Source organism: Salvelinus sp. IW2-2015, unplaced genomic scaffold, assembly GCF_002910315.2.
Source record: "Salvelinus sp. IW2-2015 unplaced genomic scaffold, ASM291031v2 Un_scaffold3261, whole genome shotgun sequence".
Lineage (NCBI taxonomy): Eukaryota > Metazoa > Chordata > Actinopteri > Salmoniformes > Salmonidae > Salvelinus > Salvelinus sp. IW2-2015.
In genome coordinates, this window is record NW_019944547.1 from 34,535 (window position 1) to 39,687 (window position 5,153).

The following is a 5,153-nucleotide window of genomic DNA, read 5'->3' on the forward strand; positions in this document are numbered from 1 at the left end:
CAGCCCAGAGGCTGTGGTTCATATGACACAGGAGTGAGTTAAGCTTGGTTTACTCAGCATTTATGCATCCAGGAGAGACCTGTCTGACTTTTTTTACTCATTTATATTAGGCCGGGTTGACACCTAGAGAGGCTGTTAAATCTGTCATATGAATCAGGAAGCTGTCATAGTTTGTCTTGGTTCCTAATGTTTTCMTCCCTCCTCTTGTTATAACAGGGACATGGGCCGAATTGGAATCTCTTCAGCTGCACACCAGAATAAGATCCTGACCAGCGTCCAGGGAATGCTCTCCCAAATGCAACAGATACAAGGCAGAATGGTTCCGGTCTGATCCACAAGAAGGAAACGACTTCATTTCTTAKGATAATAAAAATAAAATATCAAAAGACAAATGAACGATAAAATTGTTTACCTCATCCATGCACTTTAAATTGGATTTAAAAGAAGAAGAAAAGAAGAAGAAAAGTGGGAAAAAATTGCACTTTTTGTCAGACGTTAGACCTTGCCCTATTGAGAACGGGATATTTTCCTGTCRGAGCGGCGCTGGGAATGGGACGGACGGAAAGCTTTTCCGAGAGGCCAACTGGAGTGCCTTCAACGGTCTGGAAGGAATTCAGAGGGGATCGCTCCTCTGGGCAAAAGTAATGTTTCTGGAACGTTCTTTCTGGAATACCTACAGAGCAGTAATTGTGTTAAGTTGTGTATGTATGAATTGTTCTCTGTGACTCGCTGCCATACCCTCRATTGTCTTTCTCAGCTGGATCCGTCCTAACAACAACAGACAAAATGGAGGATTCCAACCTCGAGATAAACACTGATGTTCTGAATCTGAGAGGTTGAGGGAGGGATTCAAGAGGGAGGGGAAGTGGGATCTGTGTTTTTGCTCTGTTCTGGTCTTGTTTTTTCCCAGATTGGGCTGTTTTGTTGCCCTCAGGACATTGAGCATTTTCTCAGAATGTCTTTGATCTAAAGAGGTGCATTGCTACCCCTTGTCCTCCCAAATCAACATCTCACCCCTCCTAAAACATTTTATTTGGATCATCTTTCATCAGCCCCTCTGGYTTACAGCCCGCCCCCCTGGGTCTGATTATTGCTTTTTGTTCTTTGACAGACAGCTGTTTGGACCAGTTGGATTCTTACTGTGTATTTGTTTCCTGAACGTAAAAATGAGAGCAAAGGAGTATGGGATTTATTTGAGCACAACTGTGCACAACTGKGGAGAGATGGATATGTAACAAAAAACAATGACAACGACATCAAAATAAACAAGAGAATACATGCTGGACATTATTCAATCATCAATCACCATGGTAAGGATCTATAAACTACCCTTCCCTCAGTTCTTTTAGCCAAGTTATCTTTGCTCATTGTGTATTTATTCCTTCTGTTATTAWTTTTCTATTATTTCTCTTTTTCTGTATTTGTTGGGAAGGTCCCGTAAGTAAGCATTTCAATGTTAGTCTAAACCTGTTGTTTGCGAAGCATGTGAATAACATTTGATTTGAATGTATTGATATTTGACGTATCTTTGTCGGTATTAACACGAAAACAAACAAATTATTTACTATAAAACACTACAGTATGTGAGCTTATTCAGGTCTGAGCTGGACCATTATGCATATACTGCAGTACTGTTGGTTATTGCACTTTTTAACCCTCTGCAGTGTGCACATACTGTAGAACTGTCTATCTCTCTCTCTGCAGTGTGTACATACTGTAGAACTGTCTAACTCTCTCTCTCTCTGTAGTGTGTACATACTGTAGTACTGTCTAACTCTCTCTCTCGCTCGCTTGATGTGGCACATACTGTAGTAACTGTCTAACTCTCTCTCTCTCATCTCTGTAGTGTTACATATGTAGTACTGTCTAACTCCTCGTCTCTCTCTCTCTCTCTCTGTATGTGGTGTACATACTGTAGTACTGTCTAACTCTCTTCTCTCTCTCTTCTGTAGTGTGCACATACTGTAGAACTGTCTAACTCTCTCTCTTCTCTTTTGTAGTGTGTACTAACTGTAGTAACTGTCTAACTCTCTCTCTCTCCTCGTCGTCTGTAGTGTTGGTATCACTACTGTAGTACTATCTAACTCCTCTCTCTCTGTAGTGTGTACATACTTGTAACTGTCTAACATCTCTCTCTCTCTCCTGTGTAGTGGATGTACATACTGGTATGTACTGTCTAACTCTCTCTCTCTCTCTGAGTGTGTACATACTGTAGAACTGTCTATCTCTCTCTCTGCAGTGTGTAAATACTGTAGTACTGTCCTACTCTCTCTCTCTTCCTCTCGTAGTGGTACATACTGTGAGTACTTGTCTAACCTCCTCTCCTCTCTGTATGTGTACATTCTGTATACTGTCTATACTCTCCTCTCTCTCCTCTGCATGTGTACATACTGTATAGTCTCAACTCTCTCTTCTCTTTGCAGTGTGTGTACATACTGTAGTACTGTCTAACTCTCTCTCTCTCTCTCTCTCTTTCTCTCTCTCTGTAGTGTGTAATACTGTAGACTGTGTCTAACTCTCTCTCCCCTCTCTGTTCTCTCTCTCTCTCTCTCTCCTCTCTTCCTCTTCTGTCTTCTCTCTTCTCTTCTCTCTCTCTCTCTCTCTCACTCTCTCGTCTGCTCTCTCGTCCGTTCTTCTCTCTCTTCTCTCTCTGTAAGTGTGTATTAGTACTTGTCTACTCTAATCCCTCTCTCTCTCGTTGTGTGTAACTACTGATAGCTGTCTAACTCCTCTCGTCTTGTAAGTGTGTACATACTGTATACTGTCTAACTCTCCTCTCTGATAGTGTGTACATACTGTAGTACTTGTCTACCCTCTCTGCAGTGTGTACGAGTCTGCATTCTGAGTTGCATGAGCTGATTGAGTGGTGTGTTAATAAACAGGCATCCCAGCACCTTGAGCTGTAGGATCGACAATTATAAGCCCTGTTCTCAGATCAGTCACTGCTCTAACCCTGGCGTGTGAATGAGGACATTAATCACTGACTGAGTCAGCAAGGCAGCACACCGCATCCATCACACCTGGGCTTCAAAACTATTTGAAAAAATTTGAATACTTTGCTGGGCTAGAGATTGCACTTTCCTGGTGCAATGGAACCAATAGAAGAGTAGGAAAACTGCAAACCCCGCCACTCTCGCACCCAGCCAGGCTAAACAAGAAGCTTAAGTATTGAATGATTTCATAGTCATTTAATAATATTCAATGAGTGGCATGACTCAAGATCGGTTCCCGTAATGAAGAAAATGTTTTCTATTGTTTGTTTGCCAACCAATAATGCAGTGATGTCATTGTATCGGTTGGGGAAGCATGTGTTTTTAGCTATGTATGACTAGAACTTCCTATAGCTTAACTGGTATGTGTTTGTGGCATGACAAGGAGATTTGATAGTAGTTAGCTAGGCCAGGCAGAAAACGTGTCTCAAACTTATAACATTCAAAACCAAACCAACTCGTATCTCCTCTCCCCCGTCCTCCTCTCCTCCTCTCTCCTCTCTCTTCTCCTCCTCTCCGTCTCTCTCTTCTCGTCTCTCCCTCTCTCTCTCTCTCTCTCTCTCTCTCTCTCTCCTCTCTCTCTCTCTCTCTCTCTCTCGTCTATCTCTCTCTCTCTGTCCTCTCTTCTCTCTCTCTCCTCTCTCTTTGTCTCTCTCTGTCTCTCTCTGTCTCTCTGTCCTCTCTCTCATCTCTGTCCTCCAGCTGCCCCCGTCTATCATCAACAGGATCCCCCCTCTCTCCCCATTGACCAGGAATTCGCTCCCTCTTTCTTCCTTGGAGTCTCCTCCAACTCCAATATGAGAAATCCATCTCTCCATGTCTGGCACATTTCGTTGTTCGCCGTCACTAAGTTTTTCTGAACGGACAAACAGACTAGCGCTCCATGACCATCAGCTTACAGAAACAATATGAATGATTCAGCAACACTTAAAAAACATAAAAATAATGTAATATAAACTACACCCTGCTCCAGCAGATGATGTACTTGTTTTATGAATTTTGAATTTTATTTTCCTTTGTGTTTTTGGGTAGCATGTAAAGTGAGTGTATGGTAACAGCGAGCATGTGATAGTGTGATGAGTGTGCACCATGTGTGTTTGAGTGAGTGAGTGAATGTGTATGGGTGTGTGTGTGTGTGTGTGTGTGTCTGTATGACTGTCTATGATGTCTTCGAAGTACTATCGATAGTTGTCTGTTTTTATGCCGGATTTGTTTTTGGAATTTCATGAATTGCTTAGTAACTAGAAAAACAATGTAAAGTGTGCCACTACTCGTGCTCTGTCAATCCTCTTCAGCAACAGCAGTTAAAGAGGTTTGCGGTTTTCAACACACCCTTAACTGCATTGGCTTTAGTAGTGGGATCCAGTTGGATATATGGACAATAGCCTCCTATACTGACAGAAACACAGAAGGACAGACGGACAGTCAGCGGCATAGGCTCTCTCATTAGAAAGTAGAGTGGACTCTCCGAGCTGAAGCAAAGACACTGCGGAACCATCTTTCTGGATTTTGAGCAGGGGATGTTTTAAAAAGACGCACCTATATAGTCAACAAGGACTTGATGCTGGGAAGGGTGATAAGAAGGGATAATCATTGGTCTCGTTTCATTTTTATTTTTTCAGATATGCACCAAATGACAGTCAGGTTTCATTCAAAGGACTTCTTTTTTTATATACAACCGTTAATATCTGAATGTTTTTCCGATCATATGTGATGGTTGACATACTACAGATTACTCCGTCCTCCATACCAGCCCAGCTCAATGCTCTTCTCATTGGTAAAGTTGGGTTTTAATCCATCAAGGACCTGTCATGTGGAAATATGCAAGAAGTGTGAGGAAAGGGAAACAGAATGTACTGTATAATACTTTTTCATTTAGTTAATGATGAAAAAACCTAACAAAACACAAATGAATGTTTGTCATTGTATGCCTTCTGACACCATATGATCCAGCCATGCACACTAACACTCTTTCAATCTCTTTTTTTTTATGCTTTTTTTGTATTATTATTTTTGTTCATTCGATTTATTTTGTCAAGGATTTTAGGTACATGTAACTTATGTCATTATTTATGGTCTTTTATATCTAGGTTTGTAACAAGTCTATAAGCCAAACAGTAGAAGAAAATAAGGTTGTCATATGGTGCATCTTATTAAAGGTCA

The 5,153-nt window shown here is 41.4% G+C and overlaps 1 pseudogene; it reads left to right on the top strand.

The window, feature by feature from the left end:
- LOC112075597 (ephrin type-A receptor 4-like) overlaps positions 1-1,245 on the top strand; it is a 33,798-nt pseudogene extending 32,553 nt beyond the window's left edge.
- The last annotated feature ends 3,908 nt before the right edge of the window (positions 1,246-5,153 follow it).